Source organism: Artibeus jamaicensis, unplaced genomic scaffold, assembly GCF_021234435.1.
Source record: "Artibeus jamaicensis isolate MK-2021 breed Jamaican fruit bat unplaced genomic scaffold, CSHL_Jam_final contig_311, whole genome shotgun sequence".
NCBI lineage: Eukaryota > Metazoa > Chordata > Mammalia > Chiroptera > Phyllostomidae > Artibeus > Artibeus jamaicensis.
In genome coordinates, this window is record NW_026521717.1 from 6,038,711 (window position 1) to 6,052,236 (window position 13,526).

Below are 13,526 nucleotides of genomic sequence, written 5' to 3' on the forward strand. Positions count from 1 at the left end.
TATCATATCATCTGCAAATAATTATATTTTTACTTATCATATCCAGCTGGATGACTTTTATTTCTTCTGTTTGTCTGATTGCTGAGACAAGGCTTCCAGTAGACTGCTGAATAAGGGTGATAAAAGTGAACATCCTTGTCTTGTTCCCATTCTTAAGGGAATGCTTGTAATTTTGGTAAGTATGGTGTTAATGTGGGTTTGTCATATATGACCAATAATACATTGAGGTTATGTCCCCTTTATTCCCACTTTGCTGAGTATTTTTATCATAAATGGGTGTTGAATTTTACTAAATTCTTTTCTGCATCTATTGATATGATCATATGGTTTTTATCTTTTTTTAAATGTGATATATCATGTTAATTGATTTGAGTATATTGTACCAACCTTATATTCCCAGAATAAATCCCACTTAACCATGGTGTATAATCTTTTAAACATATTGCTGGATCCAGTTTGTGAATATTCTGTTGAGGTATTTGGCATCTTTGTTCATCAGGGATATTGCTCTATAATTCTCTCTCTTTGTAGTGTCTTTATCTGATTTTGACATCACAATAATGCTGAGTATATGAAACAAGCTTGGGAGGTTTCCTTCCTCTTGAATTCTTTTGGAATATTTTGAGAAGGGTAAGTGTTAGTTCTTTGAAAGTTTCGTAAAATTCTCCTGTAAAGTCACCTGGTACAAGGCTTTTGTTTGCTGGGAAATTTTTTATTATTGCTTCAGTTTCACTAGTTGTAATCTGCCCATCAAAAGTCCCTGATTTAATATTGTAAGACCACATTTCTAGAAATGTATCCATTCCTTCTAGATTGTCTACATTGTTGCAATATAGTTTTCATAATGTTTCTCACAATCCTTTTAATTGCTTTAGTGTCAGTTGTTACTTCTCCATTTTCATTTCCAATTTTAATTATATGCATCCTCTTTTTTTTCACAGTGATATGGCTAGTGGTTTGTTAACCTTGTTCATCTTTAAAAAAGCCTTTGTTTTACGTCTTTTTTAAATTTTTATTTAGTTCTTTTTCAAGTACAGTTTTTTGTCTATTTCTACCATCCAAGCCTCCCCGCCCCGTGACCCCCACCTCCCTCCCATTTCCACCCCCATTAGTTCTCATCCCTGTGTCCTTCCTATTTATTCCTCAAAATCCCTCCCCCTTTTGTCCCTTAAATTCCCTTCCCTCTACTCTCTGGTCACTGTCCCCTTGTTCTCTATTTCAGTGTCTTTGTTTTTTTTCTCCTTGCTTCTTTGTTTTGTTGTTTAGCTTCCTGTTAAAGGTGAGATCATATGGTATTTGTCTTTCAACACCTGGCTTATTTCACTCAGCATAATGCTTTCCAGTTCCATCCATGTTGTTGCAAAGGGTAGTAGTTCCTTCTTTCTCTCTGCTGCACAGAATTCCATTGTGTATATGTACCACGATTTTTCGATCCGTTCATTTACTGCTGGGCACCTAGGTTGCTTCCAACTCTTGGCTATTTGAAATTGTGCTGCTATTAAAATTGTGGTGCATAGGTTCTTTGATATTGATCTTTTAGCATTCTTAGGATATAATGTTAGCAGTGGAATTGTTGGGTCAAAAGGCAGGTAGATTTTTATTTTTCTGAGAAAATTCCATACTGTTTTCCATAATGGTTGTACCAGTCTGCAATCCTACCAACAATGAACTAAGGACCCATGTTCCCCACAACCTCTCCAACATTTGTTGTTTGTTGCTTTGCTTATGATGGCCATCCTGACCAGTATAGAGTGGTATCTCATTGTGGTTTCAATTTGCATCTCTCTGATAGCTAACGATATTGAGCATCTCTTCATGTGTCTCTGGATCTTCTGTATGTCCTCCTTGGAGAAGTGTCTGTTCAAGTCCTTTGCCCATTTTTTAATTGGGTTGGGTGTCTTCTAAGAGTGGAGTCGTGTAAGTTCTTTGTATATTTTGGAGATTAAACCTTTGTCTGAGGTATTATTGGCAAATATGTTTTCCCATACAGTTGGTTGTCTTTTTAATTTAATACTGTTTTCTTTAGCCATGCAGAAGCTTTTTATTTTGATGAGATCCCATCTGTTTATTCTTTCCTTTATATTCCTTGCTCTAGGGGACATATCCGTAAAAATGTTGCTGGGTGGAATATCTGAGATTTTCTTGCCAATGTTCTCCTCTAGGACTTTAATGGTGTCATGGCTTATATTTAAGTCTTTTCTCCATCTTGAATTTATTTTGGTATATGGTGTAAGTTGGTGCTCAAGTTTCATTTTTTGCATGTATCTGTCCAGTTCTCCCAGCACCGTGTGTTGAAGAGGCTATCTTTACTTCATTTTATGTTACTGCTCCTTTTGTCAAATGTTAATTGACTGTAGAGAGTTGGGTTTATTTCTGGGATCCCCATTCTAATCCATTGGTCTATGTCCCTGTTCTTATGCCAGTACCAGGCTGTTTTGATTGCAGTGGCCTTCTAATACAGTTTGATATCAGGTATTGTGATCCATCCTACTTTGTCCTTCTTTCTCAAAAGTACAGCTATTCGGGGTGGTTTACGGTTCCATATAAATTTTTGAAGTGTTTGTTCTATGTCTGTGAAATATGCCACTGGTACTTTAATAGGTATTGCATTGAATGTGTATATTGTTTTGGGTAGTATGGACATATTGATGATGTTAATTCTTCCAATCCATGAACACGGTATATGTTTACATTTGTTAGTGTCTTCCTTGATTTCTTTCTTCAGGGCTGTGTAGTTTTCTGCATACAGGTTTTTGACCTCCTTAGTTAGGTTTATTCCCAGATATTTTATTTTTCTTTTCGCTATATCGAATGGGATTTTTTCTTGATTTCTGCTTCTGCTGATTCATTGTTGGTATACGAAAATGCCTTTGATTTCTGGATATTGACTTTGTAACCAGCTGTTTGCCAAATTCATTAATTCGTTCGAGCAGTTTTTGGGTAGAGTCTACAGGATTTTCCATGTACACTATCATGTCATCTGCAAACAGTGACAGTTTTGCTTCTTCCTTTCCTATTTGGATGCCTTTTATTACCTTCTCTTGCCTGATCGCTGTGGCTAAACCTTCCAATATTATATTGAATAGAAGTGGTGAAAGTGGACAACCTTGTCTTGTTCCTGATCTTAGTGGAAAAGCTTTTAGTTTTTTCCCATTGAGTATGATATTGGCTGTAGGTCTCTCATATATGGCCTTTATTATTTTAAGAAATGCTCCCTGTATTCCCACTTTGCTGAGTGTTTTGATCATAAATGGGTGTTGTACCTTATCAAAAGCTTTTTCCACGTCTATTGATATGGTCATGTAGTATTTCTCTTTGCTTTTGTTTATGTGATGTATTACATTTACTGATTTGTGAATATTGAACCATCCTTGTATCCCTGGGATGAATCCCACTTGGTCATGGTGTATGATCTTTTTGATATAATGTTGGGTGCAATTTGCCAATATTTTGTTGAGGATTTTAGCATCTATGTTCATCAGGGATATTGGCCTGAAGTTTTCTTTCTTTGTTGTGTCTCTATCTGGTTTTGGAATTAAGATGATGCTGGCTTCATAAAAAGAATTTGGGAGCTTTCCATCCTTCTGGATTTTTTGGAATAGTCTGTGGAGAAGATGGGTTAGCTCTTCCCTAAATGCTTTGTAGAATTCTCCTGTGAACCCATCTGGTCCAGGGCTTTTGTGTGATGGGATTTTTTTGATTACTGCTTCAATTTTTTTTTGCTGTTATTGGTGTATTTAGATTTTCTGCTTCTTTTTCACTGAGTTTTGGAAGATTGTATTTTTTTCGAAATATGTCCATTTCCCTTAGGTTTTCAAATTTCTTGGCATACAGTTCTTCATAGTAATTTCTTACAATCCCTTCTATTTCTGTGGTATCAGTTGTAATCTCTCCTCTTTCGTTTCTGATTTATTTGTCTCTTCTCTCCTCTTTTCTTGATGAGCCTACTTAAAGGCTTGTCTATTTTGTTTATCTTCTGAAAGAACCAACTCCTGGAATAATTGATCCCTAGAATTGTGCTTTCAGTTTCTATGTCATTTAATTCTGCTCTAATCTTGGTTATTTCCTTCCTTCTGCTTGCTCTGGGCTATCTTTGTAGTTGTTCCTCGAGTACATGCAGGTGTAGGGTTAGGTTGTTTGTTTGAAATATTTCTATCTTCTTTAGGTAGGCCTGTATTGCTATAAACTTCCCTGTCAGGACTGCCTTCCCTGTGTCCCATAACTTTTGGGGTGCTGTGAGATCATTTTCATTTGTTTCCAGAAATGTTTTGATTTCTTTCCTAATTTCATTCTTGACCCATTCATTCTTTAATAGCATACCATTCAGTCTCCATGTTTTTCGGTGCTTTGGGTTTTTTCTTTGGGGTTGGTTTCCAATTTTAGTCCCTTGTGGTCAGAGAAAATTCTTGGTATGATTTCAACTGTCTTGAATTTGTTGAGGCTCATTTTGTGTCCTATCATGTGGTCTACCTTTGAGAATGTCCCATGTGCATTTGAAAAGAATGTGTATTTAGCTTCTTTGGGATGAAGGGTTCTGTATATATCAGTTAACTCCATTTCATCTAGGGTGTTGTTCAATGCCACAATATCTTTGTTGATATTTTGTTTGGAAGATCTGTCCATTTTTGATAGTTGGGTGTTCAAATCCCCTACTATAATTGTGTGGCTGTCAATATCTTTCTTGAAGTCCTCTAAGATTTTCTTGATATATTTGGGTGCCCCTGTGTTTGGTGCATATATGTTTACGATGTTAATGTCTTCTTCGTGGATTCTTCCCTTGAGTATAATGAAGTGACCTTCTGGGTCTCTCTTTATGGCCTTTTTTTTGAAGTCTATTTTGTCCGATATAAGAATTGCTACCCCAGCTTTTTTTTTTCTTGTCCATTTGCTTGGAAAATTTGTTTCCAGCCTTTCACTTTTAGTCTGTGATGGTCTTTTGTCCTGAGGTGGGTCTCATGTAGGCAGCATATGTGCGGGTCATGCTTTCTTAACCATTGAGCTATTCTGTGTCTTTTGATTAGAGCATTTAATCCATTTACGTTTAAGGTTATTATTGATAGGTACTTATTCATTGCCATTTTTGTACCTGTGTTCCTCTCTGTCTCCCTCTTTTCCTTCCTTTCCTTAAAGAAGTCCTTTTAGTATTTCTTGTAGAGCTGGTTTGGTGGAGGTGTATTCTTTAAGACTTCTTTTGTTTTGGAAGCTCTTTATTTGGCCATCTATCTTGATTGAGAGCCTTGCTGGGTAAAGTAGCCTTGGTTGTAGGCCTCTGGTTCTCATTACTTGGAATATTTCTTGCCATTCTCTTCTTGCTTGGAGTGTTTCCATTGAGAAGTCAGTAGCTAACCTTATTGGGGCTCCCCTGTATGTTACTTCTTTTTCCTCCCTTGCTGCCTTTAAGATTCTCTCTTTGTCTTGGAATTTTGCCATTTTGATGATGATGTGTCTTGAAGTGGGCCTCCTTGGGTTCCTCTTGATTGGGACTCTCTGTGATTCCTGGATTTGTGACTTTCTCTCATCAAATTAGGGAAATTTTCTCTCATTACTCTTTCAAATACATTTTCTATCCCTTGTTCTTCCTCTTCTACTTCTGGTATACCTATTATTCGGATATTGTTACGTTTTATATTGTCTTGCATTTCTCTTAATCCCTCTTCATTCTTTCTGAGCCTCTTTTCATTTTCTTGCTCTTTCTGTGAGATGCTTTCTACCTTGTCCTCCAACTCACTAATCCTATCCTCCACCTCATCTCTCCTACTTTGGAAACTTTCTACTGTGTTCTTCAATTTGGAAATTGTATTCTTCATTTCCTCTTGTCCCTTGCTGATATTTTCCATTTCCTTTTTCATGTTGATGTTGTTTGCAGAGAGATCATTTTAGTTCCCCTGTAGTTTCTGATAGCTCATTGTGAGCTCTTTGAACTTTGTAATAACAGTGCTTTGAATTCACTATCTGATAGTTGATTAGCCTCTATTTCATCTAACATTATTTCTGAAGTTTCTGCTTTTTCTTTCATTTGGGGATTGTTTCTTTGTCTTCCCATTGTTTGAGACTCTTCTTGGTAGTCTCCGCTTCTAAAATTGATCTGTTCTGACACCCTGGGTTTATGGTGGGAACTTCTGTGGTATGATACCTGTGAAGTTCAGTGGTGCAGACTCCTTCAAGTATCTTGATGTTCTCTGTCTCCACCTACTCTCACGCTGGACCTCGCGCTGTTCCCCACACTGGTTGCCTACCACTGCTGAGTGTCTCGGCTCCAGTAGCTGACTCCTCCAGTGTCCACGCCTTTTAGTACCGCAGCAGCACAGGGGTCTCCAGTGTCCTGGCTCCCGTAGGTGACTCCCCGGCGCCCAGACCCCTCGCTATGTCAGTGGCACAGGAGCTGAGAATGTCCCGGTCTTTTAGTTTCATAAATGCTCAGTAACCGATGGGTTATTGTGCTGTTTCTCTATATATCTGCCAGGATTTCCACCCATGAGTACAGGAGCTAGAATCTGTCCTACTCTGTCACCATCTTCCCAGCATCCTTCAAAATTTATTTTAAAACTTATAAAAACATGGGGGAATGCCGTGGATGCGCCCTCTTCTGCTCTGGAGGCAGCCATTTTCACGGCCCTGAAGCAGCACATCATTTCAGCCTTTGTTTCCATTGATCTTTTGTATTTACTCTATTTCTTTTTCTATTTCTTCTATTTCTTCTTTGATCCTTGTCATTTCCTTGCTTCAATTCACATTGTCCTTTTTTTTTTCCCAGCACTTGTAAGTCAAACTTAGATTGTTTGAGATCTTTTTGTTTCCTGAGGTAATCCTTTAATGCCATGAATTTCCCTCTTAGGTCTGCTTTTTTTGTAACTTATGAATTGTGGGTTGTTGTATTCTCATGCCATTGGTTTCAAAGCATCTTTTGATATCATTTACTAATTCATTGTGTAGTAACATGTTATTTAGTCTCCATGTCTCTGTGATATTTTTCTCATGATTGGTTTTAAGTTTCATACGGTATGATAAAAATGATACTTGATATGATTTCAATGTTCTTAAACTTATTGTGCTGCTTTCTGTGTCTGAACATGTGGTCTATCCTCAAATGTTCCATATGCACTTGAAAAGAATGTGTATCTCTCTTCTCTGAAGTGAAGTGCTCTGAAGATATCCATTAAATCCACCTAATATAGTGGGTCATTTAAACCTACCATTTCCTTGTTGATATGCTGCTTGGAAAATCTTTCCATTGATTTCAATGGTGTGTTAAAATACCTTACTATGACTGCTTGACTGTCAACTTCTCCCTTTATGTCCACCAAGCTTTACTTTACCTATTTAGGTGCTACCATGTTTAGTACATAAATGTTTACAGTAGTTATCTCCTCTTATTGCATTGCTCCTTTTATCATTATGTAGTGAGTTTCTTTGTCTCTTACTATAGCCTCTGTTTTAAAGTAAATTTTTTCATATATGTATTGCTACCCCAGCTTGTTTTTTCATTGGTATTTGCATGAAATGTCTTTTGTGGATGGCACTTGCTTTCTTGTCAATACAGCTACACTAGATTTTTGATTGGAGTATTTTCACCCTCTACATTTAAAGTGACCATTGATGTGTATGTATTTATTGCCACTTTATTCTTTTAACTTTGATAGTTTTTGTTGTTGTTGTTATTTTCTTCTCCTCCTTATTTTCCCCCGCCCCCTCCTCTTTCTTCTAAAAACAGGCCCTTTAACATTTTTTGTAATACTGGTTTGGTGTTAACAAATTCCTTTATGTTTTTCTTGTTGGGGAACTTTTTATTTCTTCTTCAATTTTAAATGTGGGTCCTGCTTTTCATCACTTGGAATACTGCATGCCAATCTCTTCTGACCTGAAATATTTCTCTGGAAAAATCAGCTGACAGTCTTATGGGAGTTCCCTTGTGGGTAATTAACTGATTTTTCTCTTGCTGTTTTAAAGTCATTCTTCTTGTCTTTAATCTTTGTTGTTTTAATTATGATGCGTTTTTGGTATAGGCTTCTTTCAGTTCATCTTGTTTGGGATTCTCAGTGCTTCCTCGACTTGTATGTCTTTTTCCTTCACCAAGTTAAGGAACTTTTAAGTCATTATTTATTCAAATAGGTTTTCAATCCCTTGCTCTTTCTCTTCTTCTGATACTGTATGATGAAAATGTTATGTTTCATGTTGTCCCAAAGGTCCCTTAAACTATCCTCAGTCTTTTTTTTCACTGCTCTGATTTTTTTTACCTTGTGTTCCAAATTATTGATTCTATCCTCTACTTCATCCAGCTTCCTTTTTATTTTTCCAATGTATTATTGATGTCATATATGGTATTCTTCATTTCTGAATTGTTCTCTTTCATGGTTTCTATGTTCTTTTTCATGTTGTTGTAGTTCTCGTTAAGTTCCTTGAGGATGCTTATAAACACTATATTGAACTCTATGTTTGATATATTGCACTCTATGTTTGATATATTGCTTGCCTCCATTTCATTTAGCTCTTTTCTGGAGATTTCTTTTCTTTCACTTGGGGCCTGATTCTTTGTCACCCTATTTTGGCCATTGCTTTGTGCATCTTACTATGTGATACATATCGACTGTGACTCCCAGTCCTCATGGGGTGACCTATGTAGTGGATGTTCTGGTGGATCCAGTGGTGCAGTCTTCTTTATCTCCTGAGCTGGGTATTCTAGAATTGTCCCTTTTGAAGGTAATGTGGGCCCTTCTGATGTAATTGAATCTTAACTGCTGTTGTTCCATTCATGTATGGGATACAGCCTCAGACTGGTTGACTGCGAGGCTCAACACTGTCCATGGTGTGCAAGCTGCTCTGCAGATACAGTCTTGATATGGCTTCTTCTGCAAATTCTTGGTTATAAGACTCCTCTTCAGCTAGTCATTAGTTGGTTATTTAGGGTGATTGTCCTTTGGTTTAATTATATCTCTGGTTTGGTTTTGGGAAGAGATGAGTGTAAGATCAGCCATACCACCACTATCTTGTACAAAGAACTGAACACAAATAATGCCCACCCCACGAAGAAAGTTTCAAACCATACTCAGGCAATGCAGGTAAGAAGGCAGGAGTGTGAAAGGAGAAATGAATTAATGTTTTTTAATTGTCATTTTCATTCACACCTGTACAACTTTTTTGAAACTTGAGAGCAAGATTTTTGTCCACCCCGTTAATTTTCATGCTGCTGTACTCAAACCACTGTGCCAAAAATTTTGTTGGATCTCAAATCAGACATTCAACATAGTAGTTACCTTTCCTTAGTTTGTATATTTTGCTTGATATGATAATCATGCCAGCTAAGGACGAAAAAAGAGCTCTGTGATACATTACTGTGTCTTTGAATCAATGCACTCTACACATACTTCTATTAGCTGCTCTGTTTCTAAAATTCCCACAAAGTTGAGAGGAAGTTGAATCTTTTTTTAATTAAGGAGTAAGTAAAGGAAATGTATCTTGGATTGAACTGCATTTTTCTATTTATCCATTCATTAATTTACATATATGAGGCCTGTCCGGAAAAACTCCAACCATTGTTAATAGAACAAGAATAATTTGGCCAATATCAATGTAACCTGACAGCCAAGGAGAGTGAACTAGAATACAAATGCATGAACAATGATGATGTCACTGTATTAGTAGTCAATGGGGACAGTAGATGTCATTGAGTGAGCCATCGCATTCAAATGACTAAGCAAGTAGAACAAGGAACCTGCATCAAATTTTGTATTAAGCTTGAACATTCTTCCACATAAACTACTTGGATGATTCAGAAGTCTGCAGCTATGGGCAACTAGTGAGTGGTAGCTTCATCAGAACAACATACCTGCTCATGGATCATGTCTCATGCAGAGTGTTTTGCTGAAACATCAAATCAGCCAGGTGACTCATCCCTTCCATAGCCCAGATTTGGCACCCTGTGACTTCTGGCTTCACCCAAAATTAAAATCACCTTTGAAAGGGAAGAGACTTGAGTATGTTGGGAGAACTATGTGAGGTCTGAAGGTGCCTACTTTGAAAGGGATTGAGATGTGATTGTTCTACGTACAGTGTTTCTTGTATCTTGAATCTTCTTCAATAAATATTGTACAGATTCATTGCAATAAATATGTATTTATTACATATTTTCATATTACATGCCTGGATACCTTCTAGATATACCTCTTGCATCAATTTACTATATTTTACATTCGTATCATTTCAAAATTATAAAGGTTAAATAATATTTTCAAATTCAAAAGACCCAAAATATTAAGGAATGGTGTGATGGTTAATTTTATGTGTCAAATCAGCTAGGCTATGGTTATTAGATATTCAACCAAACACCAGTCTAGATGTCACCATGGAGGTACTACTTAGATGGTGTTAACATTTGGGTAAAGCAAATTAGCCTCCATAATGTGGGTGGGCCTCATTCAACTTGTTAAAAGCCTTAAAGAAAAAAAAAAGACTGAGCTCTCCTGATAGAGAGAGAATTCTGCCTCCATAGTGCTTTCAGAGTTGAGTTTCAACATTAGATCTTCCAAGGCTCACCAGCCTGGGACCCTGGTCTACAGATAGCAGAATTATCAGTACCCAATTTCTTAAAGTAAATCTCTCTCTCTCTGCCCCCACCCCTTCACACACACATCCTACTGTCTCTTTTACTCTGGAGTACACTGAGTAATAAGGAAACTAACTGCATTAATTCCAAGGTTTGTATTCTCTAGAGTAGGTTTCTGTATCAGGTAGAAAGTAGAGTAATCTGGATAATTTCTTTGAGCATGTTCAATGTTCCTTCATGACTGCCAGTAAGTAATCTATCATTCCAATCAATGCAGTATTTGGGTATCATATAGTTCATTATTTAGATGGGCTAATAGTTACTAATTATAGGCAGCTGACTCACAATAAAATGTACTGCTTAAATATAATAATAACCTTTTATTATAGTTATACAGTGATGTGGTCTATATACCAGTCTTTCACATATTTATTACATTTGAATTTTCCAACAATCCCAATCCACATATAGTTGACATTTTTATTATATTTCCAAATACAGAAGCTAAGATTAAAGAAGTGCACTATTACTTAAGAAATGAATTATGACTAAGAACTAGACTCCAGAAGTCCTTTTTATTTTAGCATTACCTCTTGTTTTATATAAGAAATTGTATTGCGCCCTGGCTGGTGTAGCTCAGTGGATTGAGTGCGGGCCTGGGAACCAAGCAACCACGGTTCGATTCCCAGTCAGGGCACATGCCTGGGTTGCAGGCCAGTTCTCTCCCTCTCTCCTTCCTTTCTCCTCTAAAGATAAATAAATAAAATCTTGAAAAAAAAAAAAGAAGTTGTATTGCTATGGACTGAAGTGTGAAATCCCCCCTCAAATCCCCAATGTGATGTTATTTGGAGATGAGGATTTTAGGAGGTAATTAAGTTTAGATGATTTAATGAGGGTGGGGATCCTGTGATGGGATTAGTGCCATCCCATCATGTGATAATAAAGAGATTGGGGTTATAAAAAAAGATACCAGATATATTATGTCTCTCTCTTTTACACACACAAACATGCACATTCTCTGTCCCTTGCCCCCACTATGTAAGGATACAGTGAGAAAGCAGGCCAGGAAGAAAACTCTCACTAGAACTCATCATGTTGGCACTCTAACTTTGAATTTTCATCTTCTAGAACTATGACAAATATGTTTCTATTATTTAAGCTACCTAGTCTATGGTATTTTGTTACTGCAGCCAATGATAAATAATATATGGATTTATAAACTTTAGGTGTTATTGAATACTATCACACTAAATATTATATATTAGAACTATTTATTTTTTAAAAAGTAAGAAAAATTATTCTAATCAAAGAGGAAGTCCATATAAATAAGCTGAAATTGCACATGGGCTGCATTGTAATCTCTTAAAAAGTTTATTAAAACATGGATTACTTACCACATACTCCACAGTGTGTGAGTCAACAAGTCTGGGTTGGGGCCCAAACATATGCATTTCTAACAACAGTTCTCAGGTGATATTTATGCTTACAAAACCTATTTCATAAATTATTTATGTAGATTGAGGAAAGATATAAATCACAATATATTAGAAACACCAAGAGTGCATTTTAAACACACATATTTCAGGAACTACTATGAAGCACACGTGGACAAAACCAAGGGGGAGGGTGGAAGCAAGAAAGAGAGATGAGTTTAGAGAGGGCGGGGGAGGAGGGGTGGGGAGAAAATACAGACAATTGTAATTGAACTATAAAATAATTTAAAAAATAAAATAAAATGAAAATCATAAAGAAACACACACACATATATATGTATATATGTATATATATATATATATATATACACACATAATATCAAACTGGATTTACAAGATTTTCACCCTTGATATCTCAAGTAGAGCGTGTTTTCAAAAGGAAGTTTTTAAAAAATCTCCAGTTTGTTTTAACAAGGAATTAATATTCTAAAATTTGAAAATTAGCAAGGAAACTTTCATTGCCTTAATTAGAGTACAATACAAAATAAGTTAAAATACTACTTAGGAAAAGGTCCTTTCAAGATTTTTCTTATGAAATCTACTATTAAAATACTATTTTATTTCTAAAGTGCACCATTGTCAGAAAACTTTGTTATTGTGAATATATTTGATATGCATCTCTAAAATTCTGTGTATCATCTATATACTTAATAAGTCTCTTCTTTTTTTAGCATAATAAATGTAAACTATTCCAACTGTAGGCAGAAAGAATCCAACAGATAATGCATTATCCAAGAGTATATAAGAATTTAAAAACAATCATATGACAGGGAAAAATAACTGTATCAGCTAACTTTAAGAATAGTAAGCTTTGGTAATTGTTATTCAATAAAATTAATGGAAAAAGAACTATTGTTTAATATATCAATGCACTATATAATAATGTTACTTATAAATAACAATTTTATGTATTTAATGTTTATATATATACATACAAATCTATCATAAGCAGAAATAACAATTTGACAATATATTTTGTATTTTGAATAAACTATAAAATCAGGTTTGAGTATGAACAGTAATTATACTCAGCAGCATATATAAATAAATACGATAAATGAGAAGAAAGATAACCAATAAAGTAAATTGACTTTAATTCCTAACTGCTATTTTCTCTGGGTGAACTAAGGCAAGTCTCTTGATCTCTCTTGGTCTCTCTTTCTTCAACTATAGAGTACCCCTCAAGAAATTTCTCCCTTGTTTGAAGCAGAAATGATATATCCAAGATTTCACGCACATCTGTTTTTCCTTATAATACTTAACTGTTCCTCTCCCTCTGTGAAAAGTGACTATCTAGAATGCTATCTTAGTGATTTCTTAAAATGCCTGAAGACAGACCCATAAACCAAGAAGCAACCTAGTTGAGGGAAGTTTTTTTTTTTAAAGACTTTATTATAAGTAGACTGTTTTTTTTTTAGATTGTATTTATTTATCTTTAGAGGGGAAGGGGGGAAGGAGAGAGAAGGAGAAACATCAATGTGTGGTTGCCTTTC